Below are 24,025 nucleotides of genomic sequence, written 5' to 3'. Positions count from 1 at the left end.
AAGAGCACAAGTACAATAGTAATCACCGAAGCGATCAAACTGTCATACTTGAGCCCATATAAACCTGGTAGTCCAACGAAATCACAAAGGATCTAAAACAACCAACATACAAGCCAAGATCGTCGAGATTCAACACAACCCATCACATGTTACATTACAATTCACAAATATTTCTCATAAATCAGAGTTCGAATAATTATTACAAACCAAGTTTGAAAATAGTGGAAGCAAAGTAGTTTAACATCAACATCACACATAGTTTAATACTAAGCTAGTGTCATCGTCATCTCCAACCAAAAGCACAAGGGTGAGATGATATACAGAATGACCATTGCCCATGGTCCTAGTCCTCATCCACAGCAGGAGCAAGACAGTTCTTGCAGTAGCCATGATACATAATGATATCTGCAACAATGGGAATAAAACCCTGAGTACGAGAAGGTACTCAACTAGACTTACCCGTCCAACTAATATACTAGGATACCAAGGAGTATGCAAGGCTTTATAAGTAGAGCTGGTGGACATTATTTGCAGAAAAAGCATAAGTTATTAAATATCTCTTTAATTGTGAATCACCAGTTATTAATCCTATCTCATACAAGATTAGCAACTATCCTATGCCAAACATGTTGGTACCATTAGGTCATCACAATAATAACCATATCCAGTTGAGTTCTTGAATAATCTCATAACCATCATTTCCATCATTTTCATCATTTACTACGATGAAGTGTACTCCTGTCAAGTTCTCACTATCCGGGAGAGACGGCGATTCGAATTGATTCCTACCCAGATGGGGATTATTCCTAACACACACCCAGGCAGACCAGATCATTAGTCGCCTTAGGTCACCTTTGGTACAACTCAAGTAAAATTGTGGGTACGACCAGCGTCGCACCCTCAAAGATACAACCAATCTGCCAAGGGTGATTGGGACTCTAGCCCGCCCTTGGGCTAATCCATTGGCTCTCCGCACATCCTTACTGCCTCCAGGGTGCGCACTTTTACCGCTCGTGGTCCCGGCCTGAGTTGAGCTACTCGGCTTCGTGGTCGGAATGACTTATCCGGCCAACTATGTGAGAGGATACGTTCAACATGACAAGATAAACCTCCAACAGCCGGTCCTTAAATGACACAGACAGAATCACTACCATACCGAATATAAGATTCCGCTCGGTCTCCATTTATTCAACAATACTAGGTTATGTTCCACGATAGCACCATATAGCCAACCGTGATCAAGTTATCACCTATAGTTCGCAGGTGATAGTAAATCACCCGACTTCTACCGGTCTAAGCCGAGCTAAGCATGATAAACGTTCCTGGACTTAAATAGGATTCATGGTAGATATTTCTGGTCAAGGAAGGTAATATGCAACAAGTGTTTCCAAACAACAGCAAGTGACATTAATAAAATAGGGAGGCTTATAATGCTCCGGGGCTTGCCTTTCATGAACGTTGAAGGCTGGTGATCGGGGCACTCGGGAAGGTGATCGGCTTTAGGTTCTCCTTCTTCAGGAACCTCTAGGTGCTGAACTTCCTGGTTCTCCTGTGGATCGACGTCGAGCTCCACTAGCGTGATCTCCTCGGTGGCACCTATTGCATGCATATGCATAAGTAAGTCCCATAAATGCATAAGAAGGATCACGGAGGATGTGATATGGAAAGGTACATGCTGCGATAATGATGTTAAGTAGCAAAATGATAACGATGCTAACTCCATACTAATTGAGTAGGTGCATATCTCTTCTCAATCTACTTACCAATTTCACACAATGCAATGTCTAAACTACACATGGCAGTTAAATGTTTACATCATAACTGAAGTTCTACCTATCCAAATGCTGTGATCTTAGACTTTCTAGAAAGCTTATAAAATTGTCAACAACTTTTATTTAATCACCAAAAGCTAATTCACAACATATCCTAACCAAAACATGCAATCAATCTAGTGCTGTCCAGAAATTCCAGAGAGCAAGCATTTTGGAATACTAACTTTAAACAGCTATAACTCCTAAACCCTTTGGCCTATTGCCCTGAAATTTTAACACAATGTAGATGAAGAAGTTCTCTACAACTTTGTTATTAACCATTTCTACAGCAAACATCATTTTCCATAGGCAACATACCAAACCACAAAATCTGTCTGAAAACCCTTCTAACTCGAATTATAAAGCAACAATATTTCTACTACATGTAAGCATTCAAAATTTGACAACACCAAGTCTACCAACGGTTCAAGGACACCAAATACACAAAATAAAACATAATGTCCAATCCCAAACTATTCATTTAAATGCCTTTATCAATTTAATTAGATAATTAGGTTAAATAATAAACATATACAAATGTACATAATAAATTCTTAGAAAATTACAGTGGCTTATAAGTGCTCTCAATAGACTACTATAAAAGTTTCATACCATTTGAACATGTATAACATCCTTTACAAAAATGACAAGCTAGCAAGGTCTATTTTAGTGAAAATAGTAAACCCTATAGAAAAGTGTCAAGCAAAAGATTAAATATTTTTCCTAGCATCATAATAGTGCCATACTACTATACAGAAATTTTCATATCAATATGTTGTATATTTTTATCCTTACAATTTTCCTTAGAAAATACCATTTATTATTAGATAAATAGAAATACTCTATTCAAAACAAGTTCACAGCAAGTTTATTATTTTTCCTAGCTAGAGCATGTCAACACAAGACCAACAAAATTGGAATCACAATTTTATCACTTTTCTAGCTCAAGATATCCATTTTACAAGTTTACTAACATTCAAAAAGCATTTATTTAAATACATTTTAATCACCAAGAAAAATACAAGAAACTGTATATTTCATATTTTTATTGAAAACTACACTTACTAAGGAACACAACAAAATTTGGTTCCCCAAAATTGGACCTCTAAAACTCCACTTATGGTTTTCCAAAGTAGGCATTCAGATCTGAAAAAAATGAACTATCCTTCAATCCACAGTCGCTAACAGATGGGGTCCATGCATTAGATGGGCCCGCACGTCAGTGACCGAAAAATAGGGGAGGCGGCGCTGCACGACGTGGCTTGGCTGGAGTTCGCCGACGGCGAGCCTCACCGGCAACGGCACCGACACAACAGTGACCACCATGACCTTCCGCACCTATTGAGCTAACTAACTGGACCAATCACCGGAGCTAACGACGATGGTGGCGTCCATGGCGGGGCGGCAGTGCGGATCAACGGTGAGACACCGGAGTGGGCTAAGGCGGCTCGATCAAGGGCTCAGCCAAGCATCAATAGACTACGTCGAAGCTAGCGCACAAGCCATTACGGCGAATGGCGGACGGAGGTGTCCCGGCCATGGCGACGAGGCTCGGCGGCAGAACACCGGTGAGGTCTACGCGCGGCGTGGCAGCTTACCGAGCGCGGCTAGCAAGCAACTGTGGGCGTGGTGCGATGGTAGGATCACGGAAGAGCTGCTGCGGTGGTGATAGAGCGACAAGGCACAAGCTGGGGCCAGCAATAGCGACGGCGGCACGGCACAGAGCTGTTGTGGCTACTGCGGCTGCTGCGCTGAGGCGAAGGACGAGGCAAGCGATGAAATGGAAGCGCGAGGAGTGACGGTCCGACAATGGGGCGTGAAGTGGAGCTCCGAGGCCCGTCGTGGCGTGGCCGGTCAGGCCAACTGCGATGCGCGGCCATCCACGTGGCGGCCCGAAGCCTGAAACCGGTCGACACTATAGATGCCATTTAGTTCGATCAGCAGAGCTCCGGTACCGGCCTGACAGCGTGATTTCATAGCAATAAAACTCCTAAACCATGGCTCAACAGCGAAAACTATCTAAAGAAAAGTTGTAGACCTACATACCATCTACAATATCCATTAAAGGATCAAGTTCCAATTCGCAACCAATACCGAGTAAAATCAGCCCACAGTTGAGCCCGAGAAACTGTAAACCAAAAATACTTAGAAAATTTTCTAAGTGTTGCAATACAGTGAATTGTTGATTTTTGTGAGCTCAAAATGACTAAGCTATGCACTAAATTTGTTCATGACCCAAAAATAAAAGTTGTTCCTCTACTCAAATACTACAACTTTGCTTAAAGGTTCACTGCCATGCAAAGACTCTATGATATAGTTCAAACTAGGTCAAACATGGCACTTTAAAATGATGTCATACACCATACCAATGACTTAGAAACTAAACTAACCCTGGACATGAATACCAAAGTTGTTCCTTATGCTATTCTAACATGTTTAAGGTGTTCCCAAGGTTCCACACACATTTCATACATTGGTTCCATGTAAACTCTAACTTAAGTAAGGTAATTAAGTAATACACATGAAATATAAGCTTAACAAGGTATAGCAATTGAGATGCTCATGAACATGCATGCCCATGGATGCTTATGATAATGAATGCTCAATGATGATTGTGATCATGCAATGTCAAGGTTAAGTGCATGCTTAACACCAAGGGTGTTACATTCTCCCAGTGATTGAGTTAGTATTCATCTTGTGATTGGTTCACTCCTCTACGTGGCGGTATAATCATCTTACTTACTCATTTACATACCTGCAAACTAGTTTTAGTAAGTTCTTTAGTGTAGCTAGAATTGAGAGCTTGCTTTGTAGCTTGAGTTCATCTAGTGGAGCTCTTTAGTGTAACAAGTGGAGAGCTCTTAGTGAGTAGTTACTTAGTAAATTGTGTGTCTAGTGATCATAGTAACTAGAATTGTTGAATAGGTGGCTTGCAACCCTTGTAGAGCTAGAGCAAGTTTAGTTTTCGCTATTTATCATACTAATCAAATTGCTCTAGTTGGTTTGTAGATTTTTAAATAGGCTATTCACCCCCCCTCTAGCCATATTAGGACCTTTCAAGTGATATCAGAGCTGTGGTCACTGTTTGATTGAAAGCTTAACAACCTCAGTGTCAAATTATGGCTCAAGTTGTGTTCAACCATGTGGGGGGCAAACCACCATTCTTTGATGGCACAAGCTATGATTATTGGAAAAGAAAGATGAGGATATATCTTGGTTCAATCAATGATCAAGTATGGGATGTGACCGAGAGTGACTATGCTATCATTGATCCCGACAATCTCACCAACCAAGACAAAGACCATCAAGCAATGCAATACAATGGCTCTCAACACCATATACAATGCCATTGATTCCAAGGTGTTTGAGCAAATCAAGGATTGTGAGAGAGCTAATGAGGTGTGGAAGAGATTAGGGGAAACATATGAGGGCACACCGGCGGTGAAGAGTGCCAAGTTGTATATTCTCAAGGACAAGTTGACAAGCTTCAAGATGAAGGAAGATGAGAGCATTCCGAAGATGTTCCATCAATTGCAAGTGATTGTCAATGATTTGAAGGCATTGGGAGAAAAGATCAATGATGATGATGTCTCTTATCGGTTCTTGATGTGCTTACCTCCAAGATTTGAGATGTTGAGATTGCTTATCATAAGAGGCAATTTGAAGGAAATTACCCCTAACCAAGTACTAGGTGATGTCATGACACAAGAGACATACCGTGTGGAAAGGGAAGGGGTTAACAAGGATGACAAGAAGAAAGACAAAGACAAGAAGAAGAAGAGTGTAGCATTCAAGGCTAACTCATCATCAAAGAACAAGGGCAAGTCCAAGAAAGAATCAAGTGATGATGAGGATCTTAGTGATATTGATGATGAAGCCATGGCTCTATTTGTGCTCAAGATGGGCAAATTAATGAAGAAGAAGGGCTATGGTGCAAGAAAGAGAAGAGATCACACCAAAAGCAAAGAATATATGAGAAGATGCTACAATTGCGAGATCCCTAAACATGTTGTAGCGGATTATCCCTACAATAGTGACAATGATGAGGATAAGAAGAAGACGCACAAGAAGTAGAAGAAGATGACCTTTCAAAAGAAGAAGGGTGGAGGCTATGTGGTCACTTGGGATAGTGATGGTTCTTAAGATAGTGATGGCTCTAGTGATGATGGCAATAAATCTATCAAGAAAGCACTAGCAAGCATTGCCATCAACAACAAGCCCTCCATCTTTGACACTCCATCAACGTGCCTCATGGCAAAGCCTACTAAGGTAAAATATGATGTGTGTGATGATGATGAATGTGAAAGTGATGCTTGTAGGAGTGATGATGATGATGAGTACACCAAGGAGGAGCTCATGGACATGTGTGAGCAAGTGCACACTTGCTTTGAGATGAAGAGAATAGAGTGTAAAGAATTGCACAAGAAAGTCAAATTTCTTGAGCAATCTCTTGATGAGCTCAATACCACTCATGAGAGGCAATTAGAAGCCCATGAGAAGCTTGGCAAAGCTCACTCTAAACTTGAAAAGGCTCACTCCTCTCTCATCGAGCAAGTCAAGAAGTAGGAAGCCAAGAAGGCACAAGTGATTGTGTCTTGTGATGTGGGACTAACATGTGATATTATTGATAAATCTTTTTATAAGCCCATTATTGTTGCTCCCACTAACCCTTATTGTAGCACTTCTACTTCAACTTCACCTTTGAGTGATGGTTTCACTTGTGATGCCTCACTAATGGTGAAAAATGAGACCCTCAAGAAGGAGGTGAATGAGCTCACTCATGCCTTAGGCAATGCCTATGGTGGAGATGCCCGCTTGCTAAAGTGCTTGGGTAGCCAAAGGTTTTCTCTCAACAAAGAGGGATTAGGCTATACCTCCAATAAAGGCAAGGCATCCTTTGTCACTCCCAAAGCTAGCTTTGTGAAGGGCAATGGTCGGTTTTGCAATAGATGCAAGCAAGTTGGGCTTATGGAGCAATATTGCAAGACTAACAAGAACAACTACCTAATGTATCCTCAATTAGATTTGATTCTTGCTACATGCTTGTTAAGGGTGCCAATGGTGTGAAGGCTAAGTTCATTGGTACACCAATTGTGGGCCCAAAGAAGAAGGCCATTTGGGTACCAAAGACCTTGGTAACTAACCTTCATGGACCCAAGCAAGTTTGGATACCTAAAAAGAATTGATCTTCTTTTGTAGGTTAATTATAAAACCGGAGGAAGGCATTGGGTGCTTGATAGTGGGTGCACACAATACATGACCGGTGATTCAAGAATGTTCAATTCAATCAATGATCATAAGAGCAAAGGGATTGATAGTATCACATTTGGTGACAATGGCAAAGGCAAGGTCAAAGGTCTTGGTAAGATTGCAATATCCAATGACTTGAGCATTTCCACTGTGCTACTAGTACAGAGCTTGAACTTCAATCTATTATTGGTAGCTCAATTATGTGATCTTGGTTTCAAGTGCATATTTGGTGTGGATGATGTAGAGATCATAAGTGTATATGGCTCTAACTTGATATTCAAAGGATTTAGATATGAGAATCTATACTTGGTTGATTTCAATGCTAGAGAAGCTCAATTATCAACATGTTTGCTCACTAAGTCTAGCATGGGTTGGTTATGGCATAGAAGGCTTGGTCATGTTGGAATGAAACAATTGAACAAGTTGATCAAGCATGACTTAGTTAGAGGCTTGAAAGATGTCACATTTGAGAAGGATAAGCTATGTAGTACATGTCAAGCCAGAAAGCAAGTTGGTAACACACATCCTAATAAGAGTATGATGAGCACATCTAAGGCATTTGAGTTGATGCACAAAGACTTGTTTGGACCAACCACATACACTAGCATTGGTGGAAACAAATATGGATTTGTGATTGTGGATGATTTCACTAGATACACATGGGTGTTCTTTCTTGTTGACAAGAGTGATGTGTTTGCAACCTTCAAGACATTCATCAAGAGAATTCATAATGAGTTTGAAACAACCATCATGAAAGTGAGAAGTGACAATGGAAGTGAGTTCAAGAACACAAGAGTGGATGGTTTGTGTGATGAATTTGGAATTAGGCATCAATTTTTGGCCATGTATACTCCACAATCAAATGGGCTAGTTGAAAGAAAGAATAGAACTTTGATTGACATGACAAGATCAATGTTGAGTGAGTACAATGTGAATCATTCTTTTTGGGCCGAAGCAATCAACATGGCTTACTATTATAGCAACTGACTCTATTGTCACCCCATGATGGAGAAGACACCTTATCATCTATTGAATGGAAGAAAGCCCAACATAGCATACTTTCAGATTTTTGGTTGTAAATGCTACATAATGAAGAAAGGCACTAGATTGAGCAAGTTTGAAAAGAAATGTAATGAAGGTTTCTTACTTGGTTACTCCACTACTAGCAAGGCATATAGAGTTTGGAATTTGGCTAGTGGTACTCTTGAGGAGGTTCATGATGTAGAATTTGATGAAACAAATGGTTCCCAAGAGGAAGATGAGAATCTAGATGATGTGAGAGGCACTCAATTAGTCAATGCAATAAAGAACATGGACATAGGTGATATAAGACCTAGAGAGGTGATTGATGTTGAAGATGACAAGAATCAAGTGCTCTCTAACTCAAATGTACAAGTTAGTGGTTCTCAAGATCAAAGTCAAGCAAGTGCTAGTGTTGACAAAGTGCAAGATCAACAAGTGGCTAGTTCATCATCTCAACCAAATGAGCAATCAAAAGCAAGCAATCAAATGCAAGTGCTCCAACCAACCAATGTTGCAAGAGATCATCCATTGGACACTATCATTGGTGATATTTCAAGAGGTGTACAAACAAGATCAAAATTGGCATCATTTCGTGAACATTTCTGATTTGTGTCATCCATTGAACCTAAGAAGATAGATGAAGCTTTGAAGGATGTTGATTGGGTCAATGCTATGCATGAAGTGCTATACAACTTCAAGAGAAATCAAGTATGGGAGTTAGTTGAGAGGCCTATGGATCATAATGTAATTGGAACCAAATGGGTCTTTAGAAACAAGCAAGATCAAGATGGGATAGTAGTAAGGAACAAAGCAAGATTGGTAGCACAAGGCTATACACAAATTGAAGGTCTTGACTTTGGAGAAACATATGCCCCGGTTGCTAGATTGGAAGCAATTAGAATCTTGCTAGCCTATGCTTGTGCCCACAACATCAAACTCTATCAAATGGATGTCAAGAGTGCATTTCTTAATGGTTACATAAGTGAAGAAGTATATGTTGAGCAACCTCCCAGTTTTGAAGATGAAAAGAAACCCAACCATGCTTACAAGTTGAGAAAGGCTTTGTATGGATTTAAACAAACACCAAGAGCATGGTATGAGAGATTGAGGGATTTCCTACTCTCTAAAGGATTCAAGATGGGAAAGGTTGACACCACTGTCTTCACCAAGAAGCTTAGAAATGACTTGTTTGTATTGCAAATCTATGTTGATGATATCATATTTGGGTCAACAAACCAAGATTTTTGTGAGGAGTTTGGCAAGATGATGGCAAGTGAGTTTGAGATGTCCATGATTGGAGAGTTAAGTTACTTGGTCTTCAAATCAAGCAATTGAAGAATGGCACATTTGTGAGTCAAGGCAAGTACATCAAGGACATGTTCAAGAAGTTTAGCATGAGTGATAACAAATCTATTAGTACACCAATGGGGACAAATGCAAGCTTGGATAGTGATACAAGTGACAATATGGTGGATCAAAAATTGTATCGATCTATGATTGGAAGCCTACTCTATGTGACTGCATCAAGGCCGGATGTCATGTTTAGTGTATACATGTGTGCAAGATTTCAAGCCTCACCAAGAGAAAGTCATTTGAAGGCTACAAAAAGAATATTGAGGTACTTGAAGCATACACAAAATGTTGGTTTGTGGTATCCCAAAGGAGCAAAGTTTGAGCTAGTTGGTTACTCTGACTTGGATTATGCGGGATGCAAGGTTGAAAGGAAGAGCACCTCGGGCACATGTCAATTGTTGGGAAAATCACTTGTTTCATGGTCATCAAAGAAGCAAAGTAGTGTTGCATTATCAACCGTCGAAGCTGAATACATATCTGTCGGTAGTTGTTGTGCACAAATACTTTGGATGAAGGTCACTTTTAGTGATTTTGGAATCAAGTTCAAAAAAGTGCCATTGATATGTGATAATGAGAGTGCAATCAAGTTAACTAACAATCCAGTTCAACATGCAAGAACAAAGCACATTGATGTCCGCCATCATTTCATAAGAGATCACCAACAAAAAGGGGACATTTGCATTGAGAGTGTAGGCATCGAAGATCAACTTGCCGATATATTCACCAAGCCTGATGAGGACATGACACCACTACATATGACCATGTTTGGCACATGGTATGGAGGGGTAGGAGGCCAGCAAGGGTGTCCAAGTCAAGAAGGAGGTCCGAGGCTAATTCGGTTCGAGTCCCCGAGGTGGAGGCCCAAAGCAACTCAAGTTCGAGTCTGCCTCGGCCTCTAGGACCAGTCTGCCTTAAACTGGTCACCTAGGATGCATCCGGACTCTGGTTTTGACGATCCACATATGGTTGGAAAGCTAATTTGATAAGGAAGCCAATCCAAGTGGTTTCACGTCAAAAGACCTCCGGAATCAACGGGAATAATCAAAACAATTCAGCATCCAGAATCTGCCAGGGTGCTACGACACCATCTTTTGGTCCGTTGGACCTTGTATCATGTTTGGGCCCATTAGGGGGCGCGTCTAGGGGGGATGACGCCCAAAACTTTATAAATACCAGCCGTCGCTCTCCTTAGGGTTTGGGTTTTGTTTAGTTCTTGATTTCCTCATGAAACAGACGTCGTTTTGCTGCAACTGTCGCTGCCAAGGCCGCTTGCTGTGAACTGGGGCCCCAGTTCTTGATCTTGTTCGCCTGTGGCGATTAGTCCTTTTGAATAAAGACTTGAACTCTTTCTCATTATCATAAGCCTCATATTTATTTGCAATTTTAGATTGCGTTTATCTCGTTCTTGCTTGTGTTCTCGGCTCGCTTGCAGGAGAGCCTTCTTGGCGAGGTCAATCACGTTCGCGTGGTTGATAACCAACGGAGCAGTGGTGTAACGGTTGCGGGGGTCCGAATCAGTCTCGGTTCGAAGCCTAGATCGTGAACGTCAAGTCTCCTCCAATCGACGCTATCATACCTTTCGGAAGATAGGGCCTAGTTTACATCAAGTGGTATCAGAGACCTTTTTGCCCGTTAGGTATAACTTTGTTTTCCCCTTTAGATTGTTACTGTTTTTGCATTACCTATAGTCCACAAAAAGCCAAAAAAAATATACATTGTCACATATTCCCTGTCCTATAGCCTCATTGTGCCAAGTAATTTCGTCTTTGTTTCGCGTTGTTGAGTTTGTGCCCTAGGTCAAGTTCTGGTTGCTGATTTTAGATCGTTTTTGAGTCCAGTTTGTGTTTTCCCCTTTGTTTTTCATCATAATCCGTGAACATCTCCAAGTATTGTTGAGTTCCTTTGTATCCATCAAACCCTAGTCCACACCATCTAATTTCTTACACTTGTCTTCACTGTTTCCATCAAATTATTGCTGTCGTGACCAATTTTGCGCGCATTGTTCCCATTTTATCCTCTAATTCGGAGTGCATTCGTAAAATTGGTCTAGTTTTCGCATACGAACTCGGATTTCAATGTTCCATATATCAAAATCGATCAGAAAATTTTTTTGGATCCGTCCATCCCCATCGGGGGTCAAAGATTTTTATTTTGGTCAAAAAGTGGTCACAAGATCCTCTTTTCGTGGTCACAAGGTGTTTGTCGATTTTGAGCACGTCTTCTGAAAATTCCACAGGCCACGTCTTTCACTTGTTTAAGCTCATATTTTCTGTGGTTACTTATTTTGTGCTCCTAAGTGAAGAAAAAATATCAAAAAAATAAAAATAAAAAGTCAAAGAATCCCAAAAAAACAACGACAGCCCAAAAATAGAGAAAAAGAGAGGCAAAAGTGGAACAATATCTAGAGGCGCACATAGAGAGCGCCATTTGAGCTGTGTTTACGTGTGCTGAATTCTGCCTTGTTCCTAATCATATTCTTGCTGTTCACATCACTTGATACATCTGGTACTTGGAACGTGACTAGGCCAGCAACTAAGACAAGTACTTGGGATACTTATTCAGCTTTGCTATTCAATTATGAATTTTGCTATTCCTTGCTACTATATTGTGCCTGTCCAAGCTCCACTTTCTTCTAACCAAGTACAGGTTTGCCTTGCAACTATTACACTCAAGCTACAATGGTATCACAGTCACCGACCGATTGCACCGCCTGTTGCTTTGGTAAGAACACTTGTAAGACCGTGGAAAGATGCTTGAGAGTTGAGTGCCTTGATTTTTCCTTGTCCACAACCTAAGTAGTTGATAGGGATAATACTTTTGTGTTGTCTTTTGCTGTCTTCTAATAATGACAGGTTGTTCGTATCCACCGACTTATAATGGTATAGGTGCTGATGAGTACATGGAGTGGAAAATTGCCATAGATAACATATTTGCTACTCGCTTTATGTGTCCAAGGAGGAAGGTAAAAAAACGCATCTAGTGTTTTGCGATATTCTGCTTTATCTTGGTGGGAGTCTTTAGATCCTTCTGATAAACCTCAAACTTAGAATGATATGAAAGATCTTATGAGAGAAAATTTTGTTAATCCATCTCTTGTAATTAATTCAAATGATGAGGTGCATCAACTAGATCAATCTCTTGTTATTCCTCCTGCTATGCCTAACCTTTTGCAGGACAATGTACAAAAGAGCGAGGATGACGTGATAGAAAATGAGGAGCTCACAACCTCATATGCAAATTCAGAACCATCACTTCACAATGCACCTATTACTCCTGCTAAAAACACAGGTAATGGCCATGGTGCTACACTCACAGAAGGTGAGAATTGTTTTAATGTACTAAATTCTTCCACACACCATGCTATCATAGTGCAATTGTTAGTGGAACCCTCTCTTGATTTATCTTTGTCCCATGATAATTTGCTTGATGTTCCTTGTGATAAAGATGAATTGGTTGATGATGCTTCAGTTTTACATGTTTTAGAACCAACCACTTGCGCTGAAAATAAATATGTTATTCATATTGCTACTAAAACTGATGAGTTTAAAATGTTGTCTTCTTTACATACTTTGGGTTACATTGAATTTGATATTTTGTGTAACCTAGATTGTTTGGAGGAGAGCCTATTTAAATATGTTGATTTGCCTTGGTTTTCTAAACATGCATATCATGTTATTAACAAATATAACAACAAGGGACAATATATGATACATCGAGTATACATTCGCAGTAATATGAATTCTCCTTTTGGTGTACAAGATTATGATCATTTAGAGGTTAGCCATAATGATACAAATATTTTCTCATGTTCCTCAAAGGAACAAGTTCACTTCCAAGAAGGGGAGCATTGTTGGTTGCTACCTATGTCTGCTAGATCATCTATTCCTGCATTGTCTTTGGATAGTTCTAATCTTTTGCAGGATAGTGTTGACATACATCATGTGCATTCGGATCATGGAGTCTATATGCTTGCTGAAATTTTTATGCGAGATGACATGCTACAAACTTGGAAACATGGTCATGTTCCTTCTCACAATTATTTTAGTTCCCTTTGTTTTTGCAACCCCATTCTCCTTTATGTTGTGCAGGATCAGTTTCAAGTGCAATCAACGCTAAGGATGGCTTTTCGTCAAGAAGGGGAGGATGATGAGGACATGACACCCTTGCATATGACCATGTTTGGCACATGGTATGGAGGGGTAGGAGGCCAGCAATGGTGTCCAAGTCAAGAAGGAGGTCCGAGGCTAATTCAGTTCGAGTCCCCGAGGTAGAGGCCCAAAGCAACTCAAGTTCGAGTCTGCCTCGGCCTCCAGGACTAGTCTGCCTTAAACTAGTCACCCAAGACGCATCTAGACTCCATTTTTGACGATCCACATATGGTTGGAAAGCTAATTTGATAAGGAAGCCAATCCAAGTGGTTTCACATCAAAAGACCTTTGGAATCAACAGGAATCATTGAAACAAGTCAGCATCCAGAATCTGCCAGGGTGCTGCGACACCATCTTTTGGTCCGTTGGACCGTGTATCATGCTTGGGTCCATTAGGGGGCACGTCCAGGGGGTGCCGTCACTCTCCTTAGGGTTTGGGTTTTGTTTAGTTCTTGATTTCCTCATGAAATAGATGTCGTTTTGCTGCAACTATCACCGCCAAGGCCGCTTGCTGTGAACTAGGGCCCCAGTTCTTGATCTTGTTCGCCTGTGGCGATTAGTCCTTTTGAATAAAGACTTGAACTCTTTCTCATTATCATAAGCCTCATATTTATTTGCAATTTCAGATTGCGTTTATCTCGTTCTTGCTTGTGTTCTCGATTCGCTTGCAGGAAAGCCTTCTCGGCGAGGTCAATCGCGTTCACGTGGTTGATAACCAATGGAGCAGTGGTTGTGGGGTCCGAATCAGTCTTGGTTCGAAGCCTAGATCATGAACATCGAGTCTCCTCCAATCGATGCTATCATACCTTTTGGAAGATCGGGCCTAGTCTACATCAAAGCCACTTGATGAGAAGAGGTTTTACAAGCTAAGGAATGAATTGAACATACTTGACTTCTCAAATATGTGTTGATGCACCCCCCATTATATGACATGCCTCTCCTTCGAGCAAAGCAAGATAAAGTTAATTGACATGTCATTCATCCATTGCTAAGGACTTGTTTAGTGCATCAAGTCATTCCTATCATGTCCTAGGCTCATTCATGAAAATCAAATGAATTTGATGCTTGTATGGTACCACTATTGCTTGTATACTTGAAATGATCTAGTGGTGGCATATGACATGTTTGTGAGTTTGTGAACCTAGTGCTTAATCTAGAAAATGAGCTATAAGTGTTGAACTCAACATGGTGCATGATAACCCTTTTTTGGAGGTGTGAAGACACTTGCCCTTGGATCAAACCGAGTTAAATATCTTTTGCAAGTGATCTAAATTGAACCAAATTGAGAAAATGATCATCACTTCACACGGTTTCACCCCAACCTATCTAAAATTTATGCTCACCTTTTGTGTTAATTGTTGACAAAGGGGAGAGAAATTCACAAAAATAGTAAGATAGGGGGAGCAAACAAATGAAATATCATTGTAAGGGATAAATCAAAATTGTACACAAGTAGGGGGAGCAAGCTCATAAACTTGTATGTTGCATTTGAGTGTGCATTTCATATATTTGCTTACATGGCACAAGTTTTAAATTTCAATATCCATTCTTGTGTGGTGTATGCTAGTGGTAGGTTTGAATGATGAAATGAAAAACTAGCATGCATAGGTTGAGTAACTAGACTCATGCTCAGATTATGAAAACTAGACCCTTCTAATGTTGATCTCATGGGGTATTCTAGTTTTTGTGTATGTCTAGTTACTAATGGTGCTAAGGATGGCATATTGGTGCACTCCGATTTGTATCATGCTTCAAAGGTCCATCTCTTATACCTTAGCATCATTTGGTAGACATTGTCTCCTACATTTCCTATCTAAGCATATGTGCAAACTACAATCCAAACTCTTAGCACATATGTAGGGGGAGCAATTGCTACCATGTGGGATTCATGAAACTTGTCCATATCCTTTTACACATGGTAAATATGCTTGGGCAAGCAACATGGATTCAATTAAAATTCAATTCATATCTTTGAGTAAGGGTTGTCATCAATTACCAAAAAGGGGGAGATTGAAAGCACCAGTTTGGTTTTGGTCAATTGATGAAACCCTAAGTGCTAACCTAGTTTATCAAAGTGATTATGAGATAGGTAGCACTACTCCAAGTGATGAAGCAAATGAAGATCATGACATGATGATGATGATGGCATGGTGATGATCAAATGCTTGGACTTGGAAAAGAAGAAAGAAAAACAAAAGGCTCAAGGCAAAGGTGAAATTGTTAGAAGCTTTTTGGTTTAGTGATCAAGACACTTAGAGACTGTGATCACATTTAGGATCGATAGCCGTACTATTAAAAGGGGTGAAACTCATATTGAAATGCGGTTATCAAAGTGCCACTAGATGCTCTAACTCATTACATACACATTTATGATCTTGTGGAAAGCTAACACCCTTGAAAATGTTTGTGAAAATATGCTAACACATGTACACAAGGTGATACACATGGTGGTTGGCACATTTGAGCAAGGGTGAACAAGTTGGTGAAATGAAGGAGGTGATAGTCACTGAGAAATAGTGACTAGATGCTAGGTCATGCAGTGACCAGACTTTGACACTGCGTCTGGTCAGTGGCGCGCAGTGAAGGCCCCCTCGGTCCCTTAACCAGACACTGAAGAGATAGAGGGACCAGATGCATAGGGGTGCATCCGGTCACCTAGTGATGTACGCTAACGCAAGTAATAGAGAAAGGCTGTGTTGACCGGACGTTGGCCTAGGTTCGGTCATGAGCCACCGGACACGTCTGGCCACAAATGGAACCTTATAGGAAACGGCTGGACGCCAGTGATGGTGCGTCTAGTCACTTTGAGCAGTGCGTCCGGTCACAACTTAAGTGCACTGATGACCGTTGAGATTGGGCGATCAGCATTTGAAGTAGGGGACACATGGCTAAGATCTAAGGATCGGATGCTGGGGGTCCTATGCCCGGTCAATACGACCGGTGCGTCCGATCACCCCATTTTTTCAGGGAATAGAGAGTCAACGGCTCTATTCATGGGGCTCTCTATTTAAGCCCCATGGCTGGCTCAAGCTCACTCTCTTGGCCATTTTGCATTGACATAGTAACCTTGTGAGCTTAGCCAAAGCTCTCCCACTCATCTCTATCATTGATTCATCATCTTTGTGAGATTGGGAGAGAATCCAAGTGCATTGCTTAAGTGATTGCATCTAGAGGCACTTGGTGTTTGTGTTTCACTACCAGATTCGCTTGTTGCTCTTGGTGGTTGCCACCACCTAGATGGCTTGGTCCAGCAGAGGAGGATTGGCATGAGTTGGTGATTGTTTGTGGCCATTCCCCGGTGATGGTGAGGGGACTTGTGCCTTCCCTAGTAGAGCACCGAAAGGTAACCCTAGTGGATTGCTCATGTCATTGAGTTACCTCACTTGTGGGTAGGTTCTTGTGGTGTCCAATGGTGTGGACGAGGTTCATGCAACACCTCTTAGCCGCTGAACCACCAAGTGTTGGTCGACACAACGGGGATGTAGTGTGTTGGCAAGCATGTGAACCTCAGGAGAAAATTGGTTGTCTCTTGCCCTTTGGTATTCTCCCGGTGATTGCATTAGTATTCATCTTGTGATTGGTTCACTCCTCTATGTGGTAGTATAATCACCTTGCTTACTCATTTACATACCCGCAAACTAGTTGTAGTAAGCTCTTTAGTGTAGCTAGAATTGAGAGTCTACTTTGTAGCTTAAGTTCATCTAGTGGAGCTATTTAGTGTAACAAGTGTGAGAGCTCTTAGTGATTAGTGACTTAGTAAATTGTGTGTCTAGTGATCATAGTAAATAGAATTGTTGGATAGGTGGCTTGCAACCCTTGTAGAGCTAGAGCAAGTTTGCTTTTTGCTATTTATCATACTAAAACAATTGCTCTAGTTGGTTTGTAGATTTTTAAATAGGCTATTCACCCCCATCTAGCCATATTAAGACCTTTCACTGTGCCCTCACCGGAGCACCGCTGAGCTCATGCTTGCCGTGGTCGTGCTCCACCAAGCCATCTCGCTCACTCTCTTCCCTCGTTAGGGTTAGCATAGGGTCATGTCCTACTCATGCCGCCAGCCGTTGAACCAATACTAGCCTCATCGGAGTGGAATGTCATTGTGCCATCGTTGCTTTCGCGCCGCCATGCTGCCATGCATGTGGCCATGCCTCACCGATGCCCTCACAAGCCCCAATCCAAACCTTAGGTCTCTGCTAGATCCCTATAGAGGTGTAGCCACGCTTGCCTGACCTTGCCATGGCTGAAAACGATGGGTGCACCACCGCAGCGCCACCGCCTTCCTCGATTAGCGTCGCCGCCATAGCCAACCACCATCAGGGGTTCGCCCACTTAGCTCACTATGTGCAGAATGAGGAGGGGAACACGTTGGGGTGACCTCGTCGCCGGTGACCTCGCCATCGTCGAGTTCTCGCCGGTCAAAGCGCTACCCTGCCTCTGTCTCACTGATGTATGTGGTCCATTGACTTCCAGAGCCTACGTATCAGTCACAGCAGGGTGTATGGATTAGGTGTACCTAGCAGCAGACCCCGAGTGGATTTGATTTTCTTTATTTGTTTTCATAGATTTTGTAGCAAACTTGCAAAAATTATATCTTGAGCTAGGAGTATCAAAATGGGGTGAACCAAATTTCGTTGGATTCACCTTGAAGTGTACTATTTGATAAAAATATGAAATCTACTGCTTAGAGTATTTTTCTAGGAGAATTAAATTGAGTAATTTGAGTTCTTTTAAATTAGTTTATATCTTGTAAATTACATATCTTGAGCTAGGAAGGTGAAAAAATTATGATTCCAATTTTGCTGATCTTGTGTTGACTTGCTCTAGCTAGGAAAAATATTAAACCTATAGTAATCATACTTGAAATATGGTCTTCCTATTTAATCTTAATTAATTGCTAGTTTCTAGTGAAATTAAATGGGATAAAAATACTTAACATATGATCATGCAAAATTTTACATAGGATTCTTGTGCTAGGAGGAAAGGAAGAAAAATATTAAATCTATTGCTTGACACTTTTCACTATGCTAAACTATTTTTGTAGAAAGAAGCATATGTAACTTGCCATTTTTGTAGAGGTAGCTATACTTATCCAAATGACATGAAATTTGTACAGTAGAATATTAGGGTCATGTCTAGAATATTGTAAGTTTCTAGGATTTTATTGAGCAATGGAAATATTTACTTTGTAAATCACCTTATTATCTAAGGAAATTAATAAATGAATATAAATAAATTAGTTAGGCTTAACCATGATGTTTTCTGTGGTGTGTGTGATGCATATAATCTGTTGATACTATTAGTGTGGCTTAGAAGTATTTGTTTATAGGCAACTAGTTAATTATTGCTTTATAGTTCAACTAGATGACTACATGCGTGGTTTCTGTTGTGGTGATGATTTCATGATGATAACGATCTTTTCTATAAAGATTGTTAATAACAAAGTTGTAGATAACTTACTTATCTACCTTTTGTTAAATGTTCATAGTCATAGGCCATATGGTTTGAGAAGTATGGTGGTCCTAAGTCTGCTATCTGAAATGTTTGCTCTCTGGATAGATCTGAAAGATTGAATTGTTTGACTTAGATAACTGCTGAATCACATTAAGGTGATTAAAAGAAAGTTGTAGGCAATTTCATAAGCTTTCCAGAATGTCCACAACAATATTATTTTGATGTGTATAACTCTAGTTATGGCAAAACAAGTGGCTACTATCTTGTAGTCCAGAAAATGATTTACATAAGTGTTTGTTTAAGTTACTAGAGAAGAGATATGCACTTACTCAGTAAAAGAAAATGTAATTTATTATCACCTTAATGCAATGCTGCTGAGAACACTTATGAAGATGCATTCATCAAATCATATCATATTATACATGTCATTATATATGCATCCATGATTTCTTATTTCCTGCTCATGCATATAGGATAGTCCGAGGGGATAACTCTATTGGAATTCGAAGAAGAGCCAGAGGGACAATAGGAGGCACCTCAGGCCATAGATCTAGAAGGAGAGGAGCAAACTCTTGAAGACTTACCCGAGTGCCTAGACCATAGGGCAACTTCCTTTATCAAAGGCAAGCCCCGAAGCATTCTAAGTCTCCCATGTTTTACAAAATATCACTTGAGTCTTTTATTTATGATGCATTAGGTTATAAGAGTTGATTGGAAAGACTTGATGCATAGAATAATCTTGTCCATATATATATACCTTTAACCCTTTATAGGTCTAGAATCGAATATATGCTTAGCCATGCTTAGACTAGTAGAAGTCGGGTGATTTCCTGTCACCTACGAGATATAGGTGGATACCGAAGCATGGTTGCCTATATTTGCTATCATGGAACAGCACCATGGGGTGATGAATAATGAGTCTATGTGTAGGTTGACTAATGTGATTCTGTCTCAGCCAGTTAAGGAACGTACCGTTGTTGGCATTAGTGTTGAGATTGAACGCATGCCTCTCACTTAGCTAGCCGAATAACTCGTTCTGACCGCAAAGTCGAGTAGCTCAACTTAGGCTGGGCCCCATTCTATAAAAGTACACACTCTAGATGGTAGTAAGGATGTGCAGGGAGCCAGACATGAGCCCAAGGGCAAGCCAGGCCTAAACGTCCTAGCAGTTGGTCGTCCCTGATTGTGCGTCACTGGTCGAACCCACAAAATGTGGAACTGAGTTGTACCAAAGGTGACCTAAGGTGATCGTTGATCTGGTCTACCTGGGTTTGTGTTAGGAATAAATTCCCAGCTAGTTGAAATCAATTCGTATCACCATCTCTCCTGGACAGCGAGAAACTTGGCTAGCTCCAACATCGTAGTAAGTGTATTATGGAATGATGGTTATGAAGAACATGGAATTACTACACCAGCTATGGTTATTATTGTTATGCAACTAAATGATATACCACATGTTTGGCATAGGTTAGTTGCTAATCTAGAGGTGAATAGCTATAATTCACTTGATGACCGAATTATAACTGTATACTTGAATTGGTAAGCTTTTTATGCAAAATGTTGTCAAGCTAGCTCCACTTATACAGCCTTGCATAATCCTTAGAGTTACTTTATTTTTGGTTTATGATGGGTAAGTCTAGCTGAGTACCTTCTCGTACTCATGATTTATTCTCATTGTTGCAGATAATACGATGTGTCATGGCTACTGTAAGAACTGCTTCTGTCCCGCCATGGATGAGGAGTAGGGCCCTGGGCTCAGCATCTATTATTAATCCCTCTCTTATGCTTTTGAGGGATTGTGATCATGAGCTAGCATAGTATTTGAACAACGATGGAGATGTTGGTTTCAAACTTTAATTGCTTCCGCTACTATTTTACCTGAACTTTGTTTGTAATAACTTTTAATCATATCTGATGTATGGAACTGTATTTGTGAATTTTATGTAATGTGTGACATGTATGTTGAATCATGTATGATCTTGGTTGTATATTGCTTGAATCAAGACCATTTGTGGTACTCGATGGACTACCAGGTTTATATAGGATCAAGTATGATAGTGCGACCGCTTACGGGCTGCCATTGTACTTGTGGTCTTATAAATTGGACAGTTCTGCTATAGCTGGTATCAGAGCAAGATTCAATATTAATTGCCACATGTATATTTAAAACAAAGGTTTTTGTTTTCCAAAACCAGTTTTTAGCAACTTATACCTATATATATAGGTGTTTGAATCTAAAATTTGAATATGAAGTGTGCCAGTGATCACTTCCTTTATGTCCAATTAAGGATTTCAGGTGGCTAATTAAGTACTAACTTGGGGGTTTCTAATTTTGTCGTCTATACGACGTACTATTGTATGGATGCTAATTACTTGAGTGGTGATGTATGGATCAATTGCCTCTATGCCCAAGGTAAGATGATGAGTGGCATGGCCGCAAGATGTGAGCGTGTGGTCTAATGGGGAGGGTTAGCTTTGATACTAATGTATATATATGTCTGATATATATACGGAGGTATTTAATTATGGGTGAGCTTTGAGATGACGGTATATGCATATCTATATGTATATATGGGACGTATTTAATTTTGGGTAGCTTTGATATGGAAGTATATATATGCTTATATATATGTGGAAGTGTTTAACTTGCAACCTAGAGCCTAGATTTTAGTTCTGCATATATACTTGTGGTGTTGGGCTAAAATGAAATTCTTGTGCAGGTACACTAACAGCGAAATGTGTATCCCGACTAGCTACATTATATATGAGGGAACGCATGTATGCCACCATGTATGTCGTTAGAAGTTTAATTTTCCTAAGTTTGTGAGGACGTACGAAATGTACATGCATCATGATCAATCATTCATTACACACTTGCATTGTTCCTCCCCTTATAAGTCTCTTATTCGGTTAGGTAACTCTTTTCTATTATAATGTTGTTCTCACGAGAGTTGCACCATTTTATTGGAACAAATGGCAGCATCAGCTGGGAGTGAGACTTTCTTGGAAATGTTTGGTACCCCTGCCCCACTTTGGAGGGTCCTGCATTATGTGGGATATATCGAACTGCCGCTCTATTCCTAGATTGAGGTATACCTGGAAGGACAGCCATGGTATGAGGTGCAGGTAACCATACCAGCTCATACCTAAGCACTCTTGTGGCAGGAGTGGAAGGTAGAATCTGAAGGAAAAACTCCTTAGGAAGGTGCCTAGGTAGTTTTGGTTTTGAGGTGCTGAAAGGTCCTTGTGTGGTTTTGGTAATTGAGTGACAACTTAGGTGGACTAATTGTGTTTATGTAAGATACATAGGTGATTAGTCCACAGGTACATGTGTGTGAGCAACATATGCCATTAAGGTGAAAATGGCTTGGAGATGTTGCAAAGCTCACACATGTGATGATGAAGGAGCTTATTGCACATGAGACATGACATTGAGTCATGTGATCAAGGTGGAGAAGATCAAGACAAGACTTGGCTTGATGGACCGGTTGCAAGCGTGAAGGGCAAGTCGAAGGCTTTGGAGTGATGGACCGCGTGGCGGTGAAGCTTGAGCAAGACTTGGCGCCGATGGACGATGGCGACGGTGAAGAGCAAGTAAAGTCAAGATCGATGAACCAATATGATCACGTGATGATATGAAGTGGATCATATCATTGTTGATCATGTTGGTGCATGTGTTGCATCAACATTAGAGGAGATGGAATGGAATGTGCAAGGCAAAGGTATAACCTAGGGCATTTCATTTCACCGGTCATAGGTGTGTAGAGAAGTTTATGACCGGGTTTAAGATAGATGGCTGTACTATCAAGAGGGGCAAACTTGTTTGCATATTGGTCATCTAGTGCCACTCAAGTGATCTAACTATGCGTCGTCGCTAGGATCGAGTGGTGTGGCAAGTTGAGTGGCTAACATCCTTTGGGAAATGATTGTGAAAAGCTAACACACATACACATGGTGGTGTACACTTGGTGGTGTTAGCACATTCACAAAGGAGAAGGAGTTGGAGTTGATGTGGATCAACTTGGTGAAGAAACTCCACCAGCAGAGTGTCCGCCCATAGAGTGCGGACAGTCTGACGGTGCCACCGGCGCCCTAGATAGAAAAGACCGGGTCTAACAGAGTGCACCGGACGCTGGTCATGTGGTGACCGGACCCTGGGGTCCTGCGTCCGGTCAGTGGTGGCAGACAGCGTGCAGGTGTCAGTCATCGACCGGACGCTAGCGCTGGAAGTGACCGGACATTGGCAGGGCGCGTTCGGTCAGGCTGACGCATGGTGACGCAGGAGTTGGAGTATGACCAGACGTTGGGCTACGTCCGATCACGTCGGACCGAACGCGTCCGGTCGGGGTCGGTACCTTACTGTAAATGACCGGACGCTGAGGGTCCAGTGTCCGGTTAGTTGAAGCTGCTGCGTCTAGTCAGGTCAAGTGACCATTGGAATCGGGACATGTGGCCATCTGCGGGCGACCGGACGCTGCGGTTCAGCGTCCGGTCAACACGACCGGAGCGTCCGGTCGACCCGACAGTTGCCCAGTGAAGGGGTAACGGCTAGTTTAGCCCTTGGGGCTATAAATAGAAGTGGCCTTCGACCATGGCTATTGCTGAGCACCTTGGGGGACTTTGTGTCCATGCTTGAGAGTGCTTGGGAGCCCTCCATCTCACACATACTTGATAGTGATCATCCGATTGTGTGAGTGAGCGATTCTAGTGTGGTTGCATCGAGTGGCACTAGGTGATTGAGTTGCAAGCTGGTGGTGCTTGTTACTCTTGGAGGTTGCCACCTCCTAGACGGCTTGGTGGTGGTCTTCGTGGAAGCCCGCAAGAAGCTTGTGCGGAGCTCCGGAGAAGTGCTTTGTGAGGGGCATTGTGCTCACCCCGCGGGAGCCGCGAAGAGCAACTTTAGTAAAGTGTGTCATTGAGCTACCCTTACTTCTGGGGTATGTTCTTGTGGTGCCCGACGTGCGGGCTTGGCGGGTGATGCCAATTAGC

This window comes from Miscanthus floridulus, chromosome 18 (assembly GCF_019320115.1).
Source record: "Miscanthus floridulus cultivar M001 chromosome 18, ASM1932011v1, whole genome shotgun sequence".
Lineage (NCBI taxonomy): Eukaryota > Viridiplantae > Streptophyta > Magnoliopsida > Poales > Poaceae > Miscanthus > Miscanthus floridulus.
This window is presented reverse-complemented; position numbering follows the sequence as displayed.